Raw genomic sequence first — 22928 nt, forward strand, 5'->3', positions numbered from 1 at the left:
CAATTGACGAACAACAAACTGTCAGCTGTTGAAACTGCCCCCACAGGTTTAGCTGCCTACAACATAGGCAGTGTCACTTTACACTGATTACTACTCCTTCCAGTAGAACACCAAAACAAATTAGAATATTACAAACTTTCTACAGAAGCTGCAATGGAACTACGCAGAGTGTCCAAAAAAATGAAAATGCAACTAATAGATGAAGCGAGCATGGTCTCCAACCTAATGTTGGCTTTGATTCACCTTAGATTACAAGAAGTACTCTAAACAAACTACGCAGGGCTCTTTGGAGGAAAAAACATTATTGTTTTTGGAGATCTTCTTCAATTGACACCAGTGAATGGTGAACCTATTTTTAAAACCTTAGGACACAAACTCTGCCGTAAAACTGTTGGCAGCATAGGAAATGTCAACCTTTGGCAACATTTCCAATACAGAGAATTAATAGAAAACATGTGCCAGTCTGCAGACCTCACCTACTCCAACATTTTAAAAAGTATTAGAGTTGGTGTACTATCTCAAGAAGCACAAGCAATATTAAAAACCCGGCATATCCATGCACTTTATGGCCATAACTCATGTGCTACTGATGTCATGGAACAATTAGCACCCAAAATGTCAATTGTATGTCCTTGATGCCAACCCTTGCAAGCCGTTCCAAATTCAATGAAACAATGTTGAACAAATAAATGCAACCAATAATTGAAATTTCCTCCACAGACAAACTGGACGTTGTAAGTGACTCCAATCAAGCAATCCCACTAAGTCAGTGCCTTGTCTGGGATGCCCAAGGGAAGCCCTTATTTATATATTTTTTATGGCAAGTTATAATCTGGATGATGAACCCTTGTATAACACCCCTCTCTTAGAATCCCCCTGACCCCACTGAGCCAAGAAGTAGATTTGTTTTGCAAATTTAAAAGGTTTATTTGAAAAATTAAACTATATATATATATATATATATATATATATCACACTTCTATAAATAAATTGATAATGGATAGCACACTTGTGAATATGAGCAGTAATCAGCAATAGGTAATCCTACAGTAGCACAGTTCTTGGTTACTTATGAATAGGAAAAGAAAAATAAGGTGGTAGAGAATGCCTTTATGGCTTCAAGGACAATGCAATGATGAATGAAATTCAGTACAGAAAATAACTGGATATGGCTTCAACAAAAGAAAATGTAATCACTTTTCCTTGACAATTCACTCCCCCCCTTTATGCAATATAAGGAGATGGAAAGGAGAGCACACAGTTCTCAGGAATGCAATCAAATACAATACGAAATTCAGTCCCCCCCTAGCAAGCTTAGAGAAAAACAGGTATGATTTTAACACACAGGCCCAAAATGCTTTGAATGTGGTGGCAATGAAGTAAAACTGATGCTAAAATTGATTTTAATTCCCTGTAGAGGTTTAGGGTGAGTGATAGCTAGTTGGTATTAGTTCAGGCTCCCTTCAGCAATGCTCTTTTAGTAATTAGCAGGTTAAAAACGAATTTCAAGGATGAAAGCAAAGGCAAATATTTTCACACGTGGCTGGAATGATTGCAAATGTCAAATCGCGACAAATTAGTCGCGCGCATCAAGCGTAATGATGGAGGCACTATAAGGAGTAGGAAGTCGGTTCTAGGTTCGTTGGAAAGCTTAGATTCTAAGTTTTTCCTAGGACAAACGGTTCCAGAGATACGGACGATTTTGTGAAGGCAGTTTTTCGGATTTGAAATTTAAAAGTTCAAAATGGCAGATGACAGTTTTAAGCTTTAAAAAGGACAGAATGACACACACGATTCCTATGAGGTAGTTCTAAATAGGTTAAAATAGTTTTAATTAGATTATTTTACACTAAGAGATTGGTTTTGGCAATGTGCTAGCTGGGTACTCACACCAGATTTTGGACAGGAATGGGCCTCGTCACGGATCTGGTCAACACGTTGAACGGGACTTCTGGCGGTTCTGCTCACAGCTTCTGGTCTCTGGTTCTCTCTGGTTCCGGATACAGCACTGCTTTCTGGATACTACTACAGGTTCTTGCAAAAGTTCTTGGCAAAGATTTCAAACAGCTCGCCCAGCTGTTGAATAGTTTGGTTGGTCTTGAGGCCTGCTGAAGAGGATTCAGCTTGTGGATTCAGGCCTCTCTGCTACAAATTCTAGAGTTCATTTCTGATCTCTGGAGATTGATGGATTTGAAGTCTGGATCTCTGGATGTGAAGTCTGAAGTCTCCCAGCAAAGCGTCCCGCAAGAAAGTGGAAAGTTAATGTCTCTACCTGGGTTTCAATGTTCCTTTTATGTGTTTTGAAAATGGGTGTGTGCCTGGGCCTAGCTAAGCCTGCCCCTCTTACTTATCATTGGCCAAGCTTTCCTCTCTCCCTTGATTGGGGGGAAGAAATGGAGTGTCAGAGTGATGCTGTAGGTATTATGGTCAGAGGAACCTCCCCTTGTCAAATTGCACACAAATCTATTTCTGACCCAAATACATATTTCCTAGATACACAATTTGTTGAAATTACATGTACATATTACAAATTCCTTATGGTCCATGCTTGTCCGACTCTGATCTTCCTGGGGGCTTGCATAAAAAAATGACAACTTAATTTCGTTTTTAATTGGTTTACCAATGTTAAATCTGTATAAAAAATTACACCAATGTACACCCTCCTTCTACACACATTTCAGCTATTTACTAGGATCCTAGCATAAACCCGGTGTCTGTAATATCAATAAATAGCAGGGTTTGGTCCTAGAACACCGTAGAAATTGGAGTTTGGAGTCAAATCGTGAGGACATTTTTCATACTAAGAATCTCAAAGTTGTACATTCCTGTCATTTGGTTACAATAAGTTATCAATGTTTCTATAAAATATATATTTGCTGCAATAGGAATCCACACTCAAGTCTGGCCCGCCCCTTGAAGCTGGGTGGGTGAGGGATCACATGTCTCACAGGCAGCTCTCTGTTTACAGTCCACACTCAAAATTGACATACCCCATTCAACCGCAAGGGGCTATTGTCTCTCTCCTCCAGGCTGAAGGGGAAACCCCCTCCCTCTCACTCAGAAGGGCCATGTGATATCCTGCCTCCTGGGGTGGGCCTCTGGGGTGTTAAGGTTTCCCAGCCTCTTGGCCTCTGGGAACAGCAGGCAGCTAAGATTTTTAATTAACCAACAGGCTTTGAAGTCCCTGCCCCTCTTGCAACTCCTAAATACAGTTTCCCTGTCAGAGTTTAGACCGCTAGCGCCAGTTTGTGGACAAAGCTGGTACTGCACCCATTTTTGGGATCTGTCTTGAATTACTGCATTTCAATAGAGTTGTCTTTTGCTTGATAGTATAGGACCCTTGCTTAACATTGTTTTGATGGCATCCTTACAAAAGAGTGGTGATGTGGAACCCCCCACAAGAAGGTTGTATCTTTAGAGTGGTCTTGTGCCCATGATTTTAGCAACTTTTTGACATAAAAAAAACAGATTTTGAACAGAACCACCTTTCTTTGCACTGGTGGCTGGAAGATTAGGTGACCATTTTGGTGTGCGCAAACTGCGCAGTTCTCCTGGATTCTGGCGTGAATGTGGGTGGCGACAGCTCATTCCCACATCCACCTAGTCTATTGATTTAGTTTGTTCTGGGATAGAATAATGGGCGACGACAGCTCATCCCCACATCTACCCAGTCTATTGATTCAACATAGGTCAAAACCCTTGACAAGCCCCCCCGCCCGACTGCTCTTTGATTTCTAGTCGAGGGGGAGTCGGGTGCAAAGGATGTTTTGATCCACGCGCTGGTATGTCTGCATCTTCTTCTTCCAATTCCGTAGGTGGCACAGTTCAGCATCTTTTCCTCCATCCGGTTGGATCGATCGGTTCTCCTCGCCTGCCCTGATGGGAATATTGGGGGGTACACCGGGCCCCTCGGGTCTCTGCTCCCGGTCCCCGGTCATCCTCCTTGGTCAGTCTCTATGGTTTCCTCTCTCCTAGGATGATAAAGCAAAAGCGGCAATACCTATTCATAGATATTTTTCCACCACTATTGATCTAGTGGGGCGGCATGTACATTTTATAACTCAAGAGACATAGCATTCTTATTGTGACAAACAAGATATAATATGAAACATTTTTTTTTTCAAATCATAATATTTTAGAGACTATATGTGGGATATATTAGGATGGGAACTGAATTAATCTGGAGCGGTCTCCTCTGGTATTGCAGAGGACTCCTCCAGTTGTTGCAGAGTGTGCCTGGTATGGCAACACTTTAGCTGATTAATATGGACCCACTTGTCTTCCCCTTCCGCCAGACTGCCTTTGGGGATTCGGATCTTATAGGCTACAGGGGAGATTTTGTCTATAATTTCAAACGGTCCTTTCCACGTAGGCAAACATTTTCGCTGTTTGGCCTGGTTTCTTTGGAAATTGTATAGATAGACCAGGTCCCCCACCTCGTATACTATCCTGGTGGTTTTCAGGTCGTAGTGGGTCTTCATGCTATCAGCTGATCTTTCTAGATTCCGCTGAGCATAGGCAAAAGCATATTGGAGGTGTTTCCTTAAATTCTCCACATACTCATGAGTTGTGGAGGCATTTATCAATGTTTGCTCTTGGGTTCTGTAGAGCAAATGCTGGGGAAGCACCATCTTGCTTCCAGTCATCAACTCTAATGGTGACATTTTAGTTGCAGATGAAGGGGTAGATCTGATGGCCATTAGGACCAGAGGTAGTCGGATATCCCAATTTGGCCCAGAATCTGCCACAAACTTTTTTAAGATGCTCACAATGGTTCGGTTGTATCTCTCTACTGCTCCAGAAGAAGTTGGCCTGTAAGCAATATGTAGCTTCCTTTTGACCCCCAGTATCTCCCACATCTTTGTCATTACTTCACTGGTGAAGTGGCTACCCCTGTCTGACTCAATCCTTTGAGATAGACCAAAACGGGAAAAGATGTGGTTAATCATCAGGGCAGCTGCTGTTTCTGCCTTGCAGTTTGGGGCCGGGAGACATTCCACCCACTTGGTAAACAAGCATGCAACGGTCAACATGTACTTGTTTCCTCTAGACGAGCGATTTACAGGGCCTACAAAGTCGATTTGCAAATCTGACCATGGCAGTGTCATCCCCCTCTTTTGGAGAAGCGCACGGTGTGTGAGGGATGACGGCTGAAATTGTGCACACACAAGACACCCCTGAAAGTATTTGTTGAGGTCCTGCCCATGTGTGGCCAGTATGCAACCTCTCTTAAGATTTCCAGTGTTGTGTGAAACCCCCTATGACCGGCGGTGGCCGCATCATGGGCGTGACTTAACATCAGGCTTCGGAATGAGGTAGGGACCACCCACTGATCATGGCCAGCTTGGGATTTCCTTACCAACAAACCGTCTTGAATTCGGAACATTTTTGGACATTTCATCAACACTCTTAGGTCCTCTTTCCCAATGTAATCCGTATCCGTCAGGGGAAAGTTCTCAGGGTCCTCAATGTGTTGGTAAAACTTACCAATTATTGCATCCCCCTTTTGAGCCGTAATTAAATCAGCATCAAGGGTCTCCTTACTCCATTGTGCAGTTGAAAGATCATTGTGAGCATTTGTCTGGGACCTAGTGATAGCAGTGACCTGGATTTCCCCCGAAAGGGACTCTATTTCTATTAGATCCCCTTGGATGGCCCCGGTTTTGGCCAGCTGATCAGCTAAGTCATTTCCAGTTTTGTCTGGTCCCTCTACTTTGGAATGACCCTTGATCTTTTTCCAGTAGATGGTCATCCCATTCGATGTGACCAGATCATCAATATTTTGGATTAACTTCCCATGTTGCAGGGGTTTGTTATTAGCACATAACATGCCTCTGGTTTTCCAATTAACCAGGTGCTCCACGAACCCGTTACGTACATAATCCGAATCTGTGATTATGACCAGTTTGTGGAGTTGATGTTGGATAGCAGTGAGGATGGCCTGATGCACAGCCATCAACTCTGCCACCTGACTACTTCAGGGACCAATTTTGTGTCCAGTGGAGGGTTCTGGAAACTCCTTCACCCATGCATTCCCTACGCCGGCCACCAGTTCTTTCTCCCCGTTGTTGTCAACATGGTACGAGCATCCATCCACATAGACAGTGGGCATTCCCTCACACTTGTCTTCTTCAAAGACATTGTGTGGGGAATTAAGGTATGCTTCCATGTTGTCCTTGATTTTTAGACTTTCGTCCTCGAGACAGTTTTCTCTGGCACAATCATGCAAGTCAGCCAGACCTTGCGCGAGGGGACTCTTCTTGTTTTGGCCATATCTGACCTCCACAGGAAAGCCTTGCAGTGACAGAATCCAGGAAGTAATTCGGGAATTACTCACATTTCCGGCCCGGATTCTGTCACTTTGGAGATATTGCAGAGGCTGGTGTGGAGTCTCCACTATGATGTGTTCCCCCTGGATAAACGGGCGGTAATTCCTCAATGCCCACACCGTTGCCAGGAGTGCCTTCTCACAATCGCTGAATTTTTCCTCCACAGAGGATAAAGTTTTGCTCACATAGGAGATTACTTTATTGACCTTGTCATGCTTTTGGTATAATCCTGCCGTCAAGCACGTATTAGAGAACCCTGTCTCCAGGAAGAACTCCTTGTTTCTGACAGGGTAAGCTAGGCAAGGCGCTTGTGAGAGGCTTCTCTTGAGTTGTCCTACTGCCTCGGATTGTTCTGGACCCCATTCCCACTTGACCCCCCCTTCAGGAGATGAATCAGGGGTCTAGTGATCTCTGCGTAGCCCTCAATGAACTTTCTGCTGTAATTAGTCAGTCCAAGGAGGCTCCTTAGTTCCCGCAGAGTTGTGGGATCCTTCAGTTTCTGGAGTGCTTCCACTTTCTTTTCTTGGAGACAGAGACCCTGAGGAGTAATCTCATGCCCCAAGAAATTAACACGGGTTCTACACCACTGTGCTCTCTGAAAGGAATGTTTTGCTCCGGCGGCCCTCAACTGTGTCAGAACATAACGGATCTCCGCTATGTGTTCCTCCACAGATGAACTTTTGATGAGGACATCATCTACATAAGCCAGGTTACCCCTCACACCCAGGTCGGGCATGGCCTTATGTAGGAAAATGCTGAATTCATTGCCGGAGTTGAGGTATCAGAAGGGAGTCCGGGTCCATGTGTACTGCTGGCCCCCAAAGGTAAAAGCCAGTTTGTATTGGTCCTCCCTACTGAAAGGCACGGGCCAGTATCCATTGGTCAGGTCTATTGCTGTGGATACCTGTGACCCCTAAATCTGGGCCAGCCCTTGGTCAATGTAGGGCAGAGGCCATCGGGAAGTATGGACCCGTTTGTTGAGCTCCCTAAGGTCGGCACAGAGTCTCCACTGTTTGTTTGGCTTCAATATTCCCAGCACCGGATTATTGAAGGTGCTGTGTACTGGACGTATTATTCCCCGGGACTCAAGGTTCTTAATTATTTCAGTAAGGGACTCCATGGATGCGAGAGGCAAACGATATTGCTTCACAAACACTGGAGTCATTCCAGGGTCCGTGGGAATTGTTGTTGTGTGGGTGTCGGTGCCACCACAGTCATATGAGTCTACCGCAAAGAGATCTTGGAAATCCAAGAAAACTTGTTTCAACTTTTGCTTCTGTTCCAGAGTCACACAGGCATCAGCTAGGTTGACTCTCTCTTCCACCATCTGCCTGAAGCCTGGAAAGACTTCTGGTTTGGCTATCTCAGCGGCCTCCTCCAGCTGGGTGGAGAAGTCCCTGGTCAGAGTGCTGATTTGGACTGGAGGCTTAAGGTGGGAAAGGCAGCCCTCTTGGACCTGGAAAATCACCTCATCCCTCCTGAAGTCACAAGTCACATCTTCCTTTCCATAAAGGCAAGAAGTGTACACCAGGATGTTCCCCCCATGCCGGGTGAAAATCCTGTCTGGTGTTGTATTGTCATCACTGTCAATGTCAAAACAGTCCTTGGGGATTGGTCCTAACAGTTCATTTCCTAAATCAATGGAGAAATGTCGGTCATCAACCGCCATTCCAATGATGGTGCCTGCGGCTAGAGTAATACTCTGTAAGTCGCTGTTATCCACCTCTATTGGAATGGTGTCATGCTCTATGTTGACTAATGGTGTTGGGTTTACCCCTAACCCTTGCTGTTGGAGAGAAGCATTTAGATGAATATAAGCATCAGGGTTTTTCAATTTTTGTCCTCTTTTAACTTTAACTTCCAGGGAGAATTGTCGGGTCCTTTCTGGGATGGTGACTTCGTCTTTAATCTTTATTTCAACTGCATAAGGTAGCAATTGAGCTGATCTAAATGTTTTTTCTGAATCATCAAAGCCCATGGGATTATCCGCTAATCGGGAAAAAGCTTTGAAGTTTATTAGGTCCAAATTAATGGCAAAGCGATTGAGAATGTCACTGCCTAAGTAAAAGGCGGCAGTGACGTCTCACACGACCCAACAATTATGGACTATGCTCTTGTTGGCAATGGAGATTTTGAGCATACACCTGCTTGGCATGAGATGTTTGGAATTGGGAGCTTCCAGGTCCATTTCCCAGTGAACAGGGATGAACAACTGCTCTCCAATTTGCTGAATATCAGCCAGGCTCTGAGCTGATTTCACATCTTTCTGGACTATAGGAGTGGGAGTAGCTGATTGTGGATTGGTAAAGAATTCAGGGTATTTCCTTCCAGTTTGGAATACCACCTTAAACTGGAAGGAAGCTTGATTTTCAGAAATAGAGAGGACCCCCCCATCACCAGTCTGTTGTCCTACTGCTATTACTGTCACGTCTGAAATTTGGTTGTTCTGGAAGGGAAATTCTACTTGGTCAGATTTTTGTTCAACCATGTGGCAGGTGCCATTTAAACTAACATGGTTGACACTCTGTTTTAATTTTATTGGTCGGCTAGTCTGGGTCCAGAGGACCTTGTTCACGCAATCTATTAGGGGTGACAACCTTCTCAAGAGGTCATTCCCTAGTAAACAAGGGGTGCCCTCTGGAGTCACTACTATGACCGGGTGTTTCACCTTGTGTCGCCCAATTTTGATATCCAAATCTGCAGTCCCCTCTACAGGAATTTCCTTCCCGTCAAGGTTCTGCAGTTGTCCAGGAAGAGAGGTGAGAGGAATACAGTAATTCTCCCCCCTTCCTGCATTTAGTTCATCAAAGGCCCTTTTGGACAGAGGGGTAGCTTGGGATCCAGTGTCCACCAGTGCCAAACTTGTACCCTGCCCCTGTACTTGTACCGGGGCATAGTATCTTCCCTCCTTCTCCACAAGGAGGCACAGATAATGCACATTTTTGGATAACTGGTGGGCTAATTTTCTGGTTTGGGACATTGCTATCGAAGAGATTTGGGCAGAATTCTGTGGAGAGCCTGGGGAATCTGAAAGAAAAAGTTGGCAACTGGAAATGGTTTCGGGTTCTGGGCCGCCGCCCTTTTTGGAGGCAGTCATCAGGATGGGTTTGACCCATTGGATTTTGGTATTGTTGGTTCTGGGATAGAATGATGGGCGGTGACAGCTCAATCCCCACATCTACCCAGTCTGTTGATTCAGTTTTGGGTTCCACTGGTTCCGGTTCTGGGCCGCCCCTGCCTTTTGGGAGGCAGTCACCAGGATGGGTTTGAACCAGGGTTTTTTGGTTTTGTTGGTTCTGGGATAGAATGATGGGCGGCGACAGCCCAATCCCCACATCTACCCTGTCTGGATTGGAATCTCTTGGGACCCATTTTTCCTTGGGAGGAGTTCCCCCATCTCTGAAGGAGAAGATCCTATTGCCAGGATCTTCTGAGGATCCCTCTCCCTCAAATTGGAAGACCTGTACCTCCTCCACAAAGAGGGTCTGTTTGGGTCTTTTGTTTCTCCTACCTCCTCTCTGCTCCTTGGGTGGCAGACTTTCAGGGGTAGGAGATTTTGTTTCCGGTTCCTGGGTTTCCAGGGGCTGTTTACAAGTTGGGAAAGAAGCTTCCTCCAAGGCTTTACACCCCCCTTCCCGTTGTGCCTCCTCCCTGGGAACCGGTGGGTTATCGGGGTGCTGCCCCGTCATTGTTCTGGAGCACCAGGCCCAGAGTTTGGGGCATTCTGCGGTGGCATGCTCATCTGAGGGTTCTGTTGATCCCTCAGTATGGGACCCAGATCACGTGCCATATTTTGGACCTGGCGCTCAAGTTGTGAAACCCGCTCAGGCTGATACGGGGCTCTATTTTCTCCCCTGGGCTGATCCCGGGAAGGGTAGCTATCCCTTCTCTGGTAATACACCGGATTGGGAAGATTTGGGTACCCCTCCACCCTTGGCCTCCCCTCTCCCGGATTAGGTGGTCTGGGCTCAGGGAATTGGGTAAAGAAGGATGGATGGTTTTGGGGTTGGAAATTGGGTGAATACCTGGGAAAAAAGTTCTGCCCAGTATTTGGGGAATTTCTGCCCTCCTGTGGGAAGTTAGGAGGGAAGTTCCCTGGGTCAGGTGCTTGGCTGGATCCCCCCCCTTGGGCTGGGGGAGTCCACACATAACCCAGGATTGGTCTGTTTCCCTTGTAGCGGGCACTTACATAGTCTGGGGAGCGGGGGACCCCATTTGTGGGACTACCTCCTCGACTCCTTGTCTGTGACTGGCCCGAGGGCCTTCTGGACTGTGAATTATTTGGCCAGGCAGGTTTTTAGGCACCCCCATCTCCAAATCTAAAACGGGGGCAACCTTTACCTCTGCCACCTTGGCAGCAGCAGGGGTGCCGTTGGTTTTGGAGTTTTTCTGCGCATTACTTTTATTTTCTATGGGCTTCTGCACCTCATAGATCCGGGTGGCTTGCTCAATGACCCAGTCTAAAGATCTTTTCTCGTGAAAATATCTCACAAACTGGGTCATTATGTACTTGGGAAGAGCATGGAAAAATGTGTTGATGAATTCTCTGCTGTCCGTGCGCACCCTTCTGGTGGTCTGCGCAAAGGCACGCTTCAATTCTTGCATGAATTCTTGTGGGGCCTGATCCTCCCCACTTTGCAAATTGTAGGCTGGCATGCGAGCCTCTTGGGGATTCCTATGTCCAGAAAAATGTTTCAAGATGGCCGGACTATATGTGGACCATAGCAAAGAAACTGGAGTATTCAGGGGAGAATGTCCATTTGACGTACTGGATGCAGCTACTGCTGTCCTTCAAACGGAAAGTCTCCATCATTTGCTCTTAGAGCTCCAAGTGTTCCCAAACAGAATACTTGGCATTCTTATGATAAGGCGTGATGACACTCCTGATTGCCTTAATCTGTTTTAAGGGGTCCTTAAGCAAGGCCCTTTTCACCTTATTGGCCTTTTTGGTTCGGGTAACCCTGGTCCATTCATCCTCTGATTCAGAAGCACTGCTCCCAGAGGTGCCTGTCTGATCTTCCAGGTTTTCCCGGATTCTGCGAGCCTGGGAATAGCTGGCAGAATGTGGGGACCTGGTCTCCTGTGTCCTGTGACGCTCAGAGGAGTCTTCAAATCTCTCCTTGCTACCAGGATTTGATGGGTACCCCCCCCCCACTGAGCTAACTGGGCAGAGGTTTTCGGGATGCCCTTAGGGGGCCTAATTTCCTGGGGTTCCCCACTAAATTGCACTGTACTTAGGTGCCCAGGCCCGTATGCCCGTCCATCCATTCCTGGGTGGTACTGGCCTATGAGCCCCATACTTTTGGCTGGATAGTAATCTGCCATTCTTGTGGCCCTGTGCTCATGCGCTCCAGAGGACATGGGGGTGGCAGAGTCCAGGGACTGGGAGAGATGAAGGCCTCTGGTACCAGGGCTCCTGAGGTTATGCTCAGGAGTTTCCCTTTCCCAGTGAACCTCATCCCTGTTGCAATGCAAGAGCCTGCGCTTTCAGTTCCTCAGTTAAGGCCTTACTAGACTCTATCAGTCTCTCCTGCATGGCTACCTGTGCTGGAGCCTATCATTGTGCTGGCAGAGAGCCTCATTTTCTCTCTGTGCCTCCTGATTGGTCCTGGAGTACTGGGCCAGTCTGTGCTGCAGGAGGGTTACCTGCTGAGTCCCATCCCTACTGGCTTGCTCCTTTCTTGCCAGAGCCTCCTCCACCCTCCTGGTGTGATCTAGCAAGCCCTGATGCTCTTTTTGGAGGTCCCCCAGCCCCTGGAGGGCCAAATGATTTTCTTCAATTTTTCTTTTTAAATGGCAGACTTTCTCGCCTAAGGTATCCCTTTCCTGACCAAGAGCCTGCATTTGTGACACAAGGTCGTCCCAGGTCGTCCCTCTGCCTTTGAAAGGCACCAGCTTTCGGGCGTTCTTCATCAAACTCTGCCTGGGTATCCAGGTCTTTCAAAATCAAATTATTGCTTTCCTCTTTCTCTCTGTCTAGTTGGATTTGCAGGGTGGCTACCTGCTCTGTGCATGCCCTGTTGAAATTGATCTGTTGCTCCAGCTTTTTCTGGCTCTGCAGTAAGGAGTCCAAACTGTCTTGGTGCTCCTTCTGCAAAGCCAGAATTCTGGTATCCTGGTCTGTCTTTTCCTGTTGCAGTATATCCATGTCCTCTTTTATTTTAATGATATACTGCCTACTATCATTTTCTGACTCCTGGCTCCTCTGCACAGAAGAGACCAGGTCAGATTGGGCCTTCTCTAATGCCAACAGTTGCCTACTTGCCAGATCTTGGCCTTCAGCACATTTGTCCTGCATGGCTCCCATATATAGATACAAATATGCCGCTATCCTAACCATCTTGTCGTGTTCATCTTTAGCTTTAGGAGCCATGTATAGTTCGCTCAGGGCCACATGTAAGGGGCCCTGATCTCTCCAGGTATCTAACCCAGTTGCAGTGACCTGTTTTGCGATTGCCTGCAACCACGCATCCTGGCCCTGCTCAGTCCATTCACCTCTCACAAATAGCTTATGTAAGAAGTGCTCTCTGGCTATTTTGATGTCTACCAGTGTCGTCATTCTGGAAATTGAGTTCCTTCCTGACTTACAGAAGTTTGTATTTTATTTTGCAAAACAGACCATTTCCTTAGAGCGTTCCTTTGAGGGGTGCTTTCACAGTGTAAAACAGCGTGGTGATCTAACCGGATATGTGTATCCGGTCAGTTGACACACTGTATTAAGCTGCACAAGTGGTAAAACTAACCCAGAATATCCCGGCTCTGAGCCCCCACTCTGTAAGTGACTCCAATCAAGCAATCCCACTAAGTCAGTGCCTTGTCTGGGATGACCAAGGGAAGCCCTTATTTATATATTTGTATGGCAAGTTACAATCTGGATGATGAACCCTTGTATAACACCCCTCTCTTAGAATCCCCCTGACCCCACTGAGACAAGAAGTATATTTGTTTTGCAAATTTAAAAGGTTTATTTGAAAAATTAAACAATATATATATATATATCACACTTCTATAAATAAATTGATAATGGATAGCACACTTGTGAATATGAGCAGTAATCAGCAATAGGTAATCCTACAGTAGTACAGTTCTTGGTTACTTATGAATAGGAAAATAAAAATAAGGTGGTAGAGAATGCCTTTATGGCTTCAAGGACAATGCAATGATGAATGACATGCAGTACAGAAAATAACTGGATATGGCTTCAACAAAAGACAATGTAATCACTTTTCCTTGACAATTCACTCCACCCTTTATGCAATACAAGGAGATGGAAAGAAGAGCACACTGTTATCAGGAATGCAATCAAATACAATACGAAATTCAGTCCCCCCCTAGCAAGCTTAGAGAAAAACAGGTATGATTTTAAAACACAGGCCCAAAATGCTTTGAATGTGGTGGCAATGAAGTGAAATGATGCTAAAATTGATTTTAATTCCCTGTAGAGGTTCAGGGTGAGTGATAGCTAGTTGGTATTAGTTCAGGCTCACTTTAGCAATGCTCTATGAGTAATTAGCAGGTTAAAAACAAATTTCAAGGATGAAAGCAAAGGCAAATATGTTCACACGTGGCTGGAATGATTGTAAATGTCAAATTGTGGCAAATTAGTCGCGCAATTACGGAGGCACTATAAGGAGACAAACGGTTCCAGAGATACGGACGATTTTGTGAAGGTAGTTTTTCGGATTTGAAATTTAAAAGTTCAAAATGGCAGATGACAGTTTTCAGCTTTATAAAGGACAGAATGTCACACGATTCCTATGAGGTAGTTCTAAATAGGTTAAAATAGTTTTAATTAGATTATTTTACACTAAGAGATTGGTTTTGGCACAGTGCTAGCTGGGTACTCACACTAGATTTTGGACAGGAATGGGCCTCGTCACGGATCTGGTCAACAGGTTGAACGGGACTTCTGCCGGTTCTGCTCACAGCGTCTGGTCTCTGGTTCTCTCTGGTTCCGGATACAGCGCTGCTTTCTGGATACTGCTACAGGTTCTTGCAAAGGTTCTTGGCAAAGATTTCAAACAGCTTGCCCGGCTGTTGAATAGTTTGGTTGGTTTTGAGGCCTGCTGAAGAGGATTCAGCTTGTGGATTCAGGCCTCTCTGCTATAAATTCTGGAGTTAATTTCTGGTCTCTGGAGATTGATGGATTTGAAGTCTGGATCTCTGGATGTGAAGTCTGAAGTCTCCCGGCAAAGCATCCTGCAAGAAAGTGGAAAGTGAATGTCTCTACCTGGGTTTCAATGTTCCTTTTATGTGTTTTGAAAATGAGTCTGTGCCTGGGCCTAGCTAAGCCTGCCCCTCTCACTTATCATTGGCCAAGCTTTCCTCTCTCCCTTGATTGGGGGGAAGAAATGGAGTGTCAGAGTGATGCTGTAGGTTTTATGGTCAGAGGAACCTCCCCTTGTCAAATTGCACACAAATCTATTTCTGACCCAAATACATATTTCCTAGATACACAATTTGTTGAAATTACATGTACATATTACAGATTCCTTATGGTCCATGCTTGTCCAACTCTGATCTTCCTGGGGGCTTGCATATAAAAATGACAACTTAATTTTGTTTTTAATTGGTTTACCAATGTTAAATCTGTATCAAAAATTACACCAATGTACAGCCTCCTTCTACACACATTCCAGCTATTTACTAGGTTTCTAGCATAAACCCAGTGTCTGTAATATCAATAAATAGCAGGGTTTGGTCCTAGAACACCATAGAAATTGGAGTTTGGACTCAAATCGTGAGGGCATTTTTCATACTACGAATCTCAAAGTTGTACATTCCTGTCATTTGGTTACAATAAGTTCTTAATGTTTCAATAAAATATATATTTGCTGCAATAGGAATCCACACTCAAGTCTGGCCCGCCCCTTGAAGCTGGGTGGGTCAGGGATCACATGTCTCTGCTCACAGGTAGCTCTCTGTTTACAGTCCACACTTCCAATTAACATACCCCATTCAACCGCAAGGGGCTATTGTCTCTCTCCTCCAGGCTTAAGGGGAAACCCCCTCCCTCTCACTCAGAAGGGCCATGTGATATCCTGCCTCCTGGGGTGGGCCTCTGGGGTGTTAAGGTTTCCCAGCCTCTTGGCCTCTGGAAACAGCAGGCAGCTAATATTTTTTAATTAACCAACAGGCTTTGAAGTCCCTGCCCCTCTTGCAACTCCTAAATACAGTTTCCCTGTCAGAGTTTAGACCGCTAGTGCTGGTTTGTGGACAAAGCTGGTGCTGCATCCATTTTTGGGATCTGTCTTGAATTACTGCATTTCAATAGAGTGGTCTTTTGCTTGATAGTATAGGACCCTTGCTTAACATTGTTTTGATGGCATCCTTACAGTAGAGTGGTGATGTGGAACCCCCCACAAGAAGGTTGTATCTTAAGAGTGGTCTTGTGCCCATGATTTTAGCAACTTTTTGACATAAAAAAACGGATTTTGAACAGAACCACCTTTCTTTGCACTGGTGGGTGGCAGATTAGGTGACCATTTTGGTGTGCGCAAACTGCGCAGTTCTCCTGGATTCTGGCGTGAATGTGGGCGGCGACAGCTAATCCCCACATCCACCCAGTCTATTGATTTAGTTTGTTCTGGGATAGAATAATGGGCGGCGACAGCTCATCCCCACATCTACCAAGTCTATTGATTCAACTTGGGTCAAAACCCTTGACAACATACATGGTAGGACACTACCCATGTGTCAACAAGCCACAACAAGACTAAATACCTTAGAAAATTCTATCTCCAACACAGGCGGTTTGGAGAAAATATTAAAATTATCTTTAAACTGCAGAGTAATGCTTAAACGTAACCTTGACGTGGAGCAAGGACTAGTTAATGGAGCACTGGGTACAGTTGTTGGCTTTCAAACATACCCACGTGACAACAACATTCAGTTTGTCGATATTCTCTTTGACAAACTTTCAGAAGTAAAAAGGAAAGGGCGCTCAACAGTTCGATTCCTTCTCTTCAAAGACATGTATGTACGCAGAGAAGAATTTTATCTAACTCTAGCATACGCAGTCACCATTCACAAATCACAAGGTCTTACCCTAGATAAAGTATTGATAGATATTGGGAACACAGTCTTTAAAGAATGCATGAGCTACGTAGCACTATCACGCTTAAGTAGACTTCACGGTCTATTTCTAATCTACCTTGATGCAAGTAAAGTAAACGCCGATATTCCTTGCATTTTAGAATACAACAGACTACGTTCACTATACACCCCCATCTAAAAACATATCCTGTTGCACAAAAAGGAAAACGTTGTAAAATAAAACTAATTCAAACAGAAATGCAACAGGATCTCACTGCAAATCCTACAAAGAGAGTAAAAGAAGCTAATACTTCATCAATTACCACAACCAAAGAAGAACCTATTACTCAAAGTAACTCAGGTACTTCTTCAAAGAAGCAACACACACTCCGAAAAAATGACTTGGACACGGTACTATCTGGTCCATTCAAATTTTCAAATATAACTGGTGTAAGTTGCTACGCAAATGTAGCAAACAATGTTCTATTTCAATTGCCACCAATTGTTGACAACATTTACTTACACAGTACAGAGCAATTGTGTTTGCAAATGTTAGTCCTTCATAGAAATGCAACAAACAATCCTGACAACACATATAGTCTTCATGGAATAAGACAAGAATTGGACTACTGTGCTGGAATGGTGAAATTCACTATAAACTCACAAGAAGATCCACAAGAATTTAAAATGTACTTGCTACAAGTACTGGAAAACAAAAACATACCTATAAATGAAATCTTCCAGATTTCATACATGTAGAAACATACATGTGCTCTGTGCAACAATATGCAATATGAACAAATCCCTAATGAACGTTTTGTGTATGTATCCATACCTAACTGTGAATCCGTTCCATTTCAGCAACTTGTACAAAATGCAAACCATGGCAGATTATGTACGACCTGCAATTCAGATAATCACTCCACCTTACTAATACAAACACATAGTCAATACGTAATACTAATGCTTCTACGTTACAATGCAAATGGTACTAAAAACAACTGCAAGCTGACTGGATTCACACATGGTCAAGTATCACTTGGCAAAAAAACCTTCAGAACAATAGGAATAATCTAAAATGAAGGAACCACAACCAATGCAGGTCACTACACTGCATATATAAAAAAGAATTGTGGATGGTTCGAATGTAATGATAGTACCATTACTTTAAAGCAAAGATTACCAGCAAATCTTATAAACGCTTATTTAATATTCTTAAAACCAAAATGTTATAACTAATCTGTGCAGAAACATTAATAAAACTTCAATTTGAAAACTATAAACAGTTAGAATATGCCAACAGGTATCTAACTGTCCCAAGATTCTGCAATAACCAAACAGATACATCAATACCACTAAAAATAACAAGAAATAAACAGTTAGAATACGCCAACAGGTATCTAGCTGCCCCAAGATTTTGCAACAACCAAACAGATAGATTAACAATTTGAGAATATAAATAAAAAGTATAATCAGATACAAATCAACAACAAGTATCTAACAATCTGCAACAAGCCAACATTAGCCATAAACAACAAATAAATACTGAAAACACAAAAATAAATGTACTGTACCAAAACAAAATAAAGGTTTTTTTTAATCCAACATGGATATTTTTTCCTACAGACCCAATGATTTAACAACAAACACAGAAACTGAGCAAATTGCACAGTCCACTGGTTTGTAAACTACTAAATATGAGGGTCGATAAAAAGCTCAAATGTCTATTTTGCAATGTAATAAGTCCTTATAAACTACCAACACTAACATGATCTTTTCTTTTAGCACAGAAATTGACAAAGAATATATGTGCTCCAGTTACCAAACCAAACAGTATGTATATTATAATAAGTACAACTCATAAATACTGCTCCATAACACAACCATTGAAGCAAACATGTAACCGTACACCACAATGCAAAATATTTACTTCCATGGATATGTTTTTGTTACCAAACTCTACATTCTTAATGACATGATGTAGCCATACAAACTATACAAATCAAACAGTACATAAACTGTAGATTAGCAAATATTTGATAGATATTCAATTCTATGGATGTGATCTATGGGTATGATATGCTGCGGTGGTTGTGGCCAGGGCCTAGAGTCTTGGGTGCATGGCTTACAGCCTACGGCCTTCGGTAATGCACCCAAGACTCTAGGCCCTGGCCACAACCACCGCAGCATATCACACCCATAGATCATACCCATAGAATCAAACATTTTAACTGTCTATATGGGCCCACCCATATCACACTTTTTGCAAGGTTTGGTGAGGATTCATCCAGGGAGAGTGAAGTTATAAACCACCCATGGTGGCTTATAACTTCGGTGCATATAGCTTCGGTCTTGGGTGCATGGCCTCGGCTCTAGGCCCTGGCCACAACCACCACAGCTTATCACACCCATGGTGGCTTATAACTTGGGTGCTTAGGACTTCGGTCTTGGTTGCATGGCCTTCCGCCATGCACCCAAGATTCTAGTCCCTGGCCGCAACCACCGCAGCTTAGCCTTCGGCCATGCACCCAAGACTCTAGGCCTGGCCACAACCACCACAGCATGGCCTTCGCCCATGCACCCAAGACTCTAGGCCCTGGCCACAACCACCGCAGCATATCACACCCCTAAATATAGAATCAAACATTTTAACTATGCAGTGTGGGCATTTTTATGTCCGCGGACACCTAACGTGTTCTAAGAACAGTTTTATTTTGCTTGCGTACAGCACGGACAGATATACTGTCATTAGGACATCTCCATTTTGATTTCTTACAGATATCCCGGTCACCGTGCATGTTCTTAGAACAGTTTCAACTTGCCTGCAGACAGTAGGACAGGAATAGTGTCCTTAGGACAACTCCATTTTGGGTAATTGCGGACATCTCGGACACCGTGCCTGTTCTTAGAACAGTTTCAACTTGCCTGTGGACACTATGTACAGGAATAATGTCCTTAGGACACCCCCATTTTGGTTAATTGCGGACATCCCAAACACTGAATATGTTCTTAGAACAGTTTCAACTTTGCCTGCAGCCAGCACGGACAGGAACAGTGTCCTTAGGACACCCCGATTTTGGCTAATTACGGACATACAGGACAGTGCGGCTGTCCGTGGATAAGATGAACAAAACAGGGGTGCCTGCCACTTAAATAAATACAGCATTTGACCCATCTCTTACTCCCCAACCCTCCACAAACGCTCTTACACACCAACACACTTGCCAAAGTTGTATTTCTCCACCATTTGTCACCGCGCTATCCGTGGATGTCTGCAGATCCAGGATGGTGGGCGTTTCAAAAATCTGATGCACTTAACGCATGTCCGTGGACATGACGCAAGCCGCTTAGCCAATCGAGACACTGTCCGTGGAGCGAACAGGGAAATGTGTCCGCAAAGCGGACATAGATATCACTAATTTTTTGTCTACTTTTTGCTCGTTTTTAAAAAAACTACTGGACAGATTTTCACCAACTGTGGCTGTGTAATATATATGACACGGCTACGCTAGTGGCCGTGTAGTTATGGTTAAGTTGCTGTTTCCATAGGAAGAGCACTTTTTGGGCGGCTTATAACTCTGCTCCCCCTGGACGAATCCTCACCAAACTTTGCAAATAAAGTATATGGCCCACTTTGCAAAGTTTGGTGAGGTTTCGTCCAGGGGGTTGAAGTTATAGGGAGGGTCCCAAAACTTCTTTTTTTCCCCATAGACTGAATAGGGAAAAAACTTTGCGCACGGCTACAGATCAAACCGCTGGACGGATTTTCACCAAATTTGTGGCATATTTGGTCCCAAACAAGTGCTTTTGTAAATTTGGTGAAAATCGTCCAGTAGTTTTTTTTAAATGATCAAAAAGTAGGTCTCAAAAAATGTGTGATATCTATATCTGCTCCGCAGACACACTTCCCTGTTCGCTCCGCGGGCAGGACACCGATTGGGTAATCGGGCGCGTCATGTCCACGGACATTTGACGCATTCGCTCATTGGATGGTGAAGGACGTCAAGTGCGTCAGATTGTTCTGATGCGGCCTCCATCTTTGATCCGTGTTTTGGTGTCCGCGGACATCGCTGCAAAAAAACCCACAACATTGCACTTGTTAAACTTATCAAATACTGTCTGGGGAGGAGAGGGTTGATGAGGATGAGACGGGATGTGGCAGTAAGAAGTCCCAAAAGTCATACGGCATATTTGGAGGTAAGGTGAGCAACTGGCGCCTGTTTTGGGCAGTTTGCCGAGTGGCTCAGCGGGACGTGTGTTGTCCCAACTTGCTCTGTTCAAGCACAATTTGTGATCAAACATAGTAAGTTAGGAGTCACAATTAGTCATGCTGGGGGTTGGGGCCGAGCGGGGAGGGGGTCATATACATACCTATCCCGCGAATGGGAATAACAGTGGCTGGCAAGTGGCAGCTAATCTGTAAATAAGAGTACTATTGTATTGCACTGCAACCACAGCTACTGACGTGACAGGCTTGAAGGCCGGTCATGTCAGTAGCTTTGGGTGCAATGCATTCATTCTGCCAGTTGAATGACGCTGTGACGTCATCACCACCTTTTGTCCCACAAAGGGATGTGACAAAGTTGGCCACCCTATTTGGAGGTATTCCTCAATATATTGTGCGTAAACTACCGGTGAAGGAGTAATGTGTCTGTGTTACAATGTATGTAAAATAATATTGGAGTCACATTGGTGCCCCCTAGAGTTTGGCATCTGAGGCAGCCCACTGCAGTGTTTGATGCAAACAGCGGCTGTACACGTGTATCACAATACGAGTTCTCAGGAGTGCATTGAGCCGTGTTGTTGCAAAGTGAGAATGTATTTAGATTCTGAGTGAAGGTTAGCAACTTTCATTTTTTGGTTGCGAGCTAAGACAGCCCATGCATGGGCGCATGGGACAGAAAGTAGAAGGGTCAATTGTTTTTTGACCTTGAGAGAAAGGGATTTTTTCGTGACGAGTCAGTGAGAGGAGGTTTGTATTAATGAACATTTGATAAGGTTATGCATTCCAAAAGTGTGTACGGAACATGTGAATTCAGTTCATAAAGATTCTTTGATGCAAGCGGATTGAGCATTACGGACTGATTTTCACAAATACAATGGAGACGGTGAATATTATGTATGTTTGCATTTGATGACTGTATACCGGAATGAGCTTTAACCTATTATTCTCTGAAAATTAATTTTGGCAATGTAACTCAAGTACTATTTTTCTGTATGGTTTTCTTTTTTATGTGGTTATGGGAAGTGCAGAATGTAGGCGTTTGTCGACTATAACTAGATTCACCCAGGTCCAACGCTAATATTTCTTTAAAATGTCATGTATGCCTGTATGGAATTGTGTATCATTTTCTAGGTTCTTTTTGTATTTTTTTAGATTGTTTGATGTGTGTGCTAATCGTTAGTTTAAACTCTATGCCGAATTAAGAAAATAATACATATATTGCAATAAAGTGTAGTAAAGGTCGGGTATTGATACATATTTTCTGTTATGTTTTCCAAATAGGTACATGCTGCCTTACTGCGATTGCCATGGATTCCAGATGCCAACTGATGGGTTCTTCATTCGTCAGGTGCACATACTCGTGAACAGGTGGATTACTGTGACTGTTTTGTGGGACGATCGGCCAGGGCCCATGTGTCCGTACGCTGCACTAGCGATTAGGAGTAACATAACATATTTTATGGTGGTCTAGGCGTAAATTGATGCAGACACCCTGGAATTCACTGTGGGACCCGAGCGGTTCCTTCATCAAAAACTAACACTTTGTGTATGGAAAAAGAAGAACATGTGTCTCACAGTTAAAATTTTCGATCACGAGCCAAGAAACAAATTTGCCATTTGATTGAATATGGGAACAGTCGGATGTTCTCGGAGAGTTTATTGTGTAATAAAAGTAGTTTACAAATTGTATACTGTTATTGTTTTCTTTTAAAGAGCGGTTTAATAATTTGAATTGTGACGTGGTATGTTGTTAGTCACTGTGTGTTTTTGGGTTCTGTGTCACGTCACGTAGGTGGTTATGGGTGCATTTGGCTACGCTGAAGAGGAACGTCACTGAGAAAGGTGTTCATTATCACTAGGGTTGGTTATGTGAGGGTCAGGGGCGGGGCATATTATTTAGTGACGTCCGGCTGCTTTACCTTAAGCCGATGCAGCAATGGTTAACAATAGCACAAGATGGATGCGCGCTGTTGCCAGATTTCGTACATTTCATCAAAGAGCTGATGTCGAAATGTTAGCGATAAATGAACGTATGTACAAAAATACATGGTCAAACCCTCGGAACAATAATATGTTGTGAGCATTGCACTTGTGAAACTGGGGAGGTGAGGGGTGATGATGATGGTTGGAATATTTCAGATGTCATTTTGAATGAGTTTTACAAAGTTTGATGGAATTTTGTACACAGCTTATATGACGATTGCTTTGTGTATTATTTTGACAGTTTTGAAAAAATTAAACGTGGGTGGATTTACAGCAAAATTGTGTAAGGCTCATTGGCAAGGATCGAGAGGCATGTTTTTTTTATTGCCTGAGGGGTAGGCTGTAGTCATGGCCCG

Source organism: Ambystoma mexicanum, chromosome 6q, assembly GCF_040938575.1.
Source record: "Ambystoma mexicanum isolate Mex_15411 chromosome 6q, UKY_AmexF1_1, whole genome shotgun sequence".
NCBI lineage: Eukaryota > Metazoa > Chordata > Amphibia > Caudata > Ambystomatidae > Ambystoma > Ambystoma mexicanum.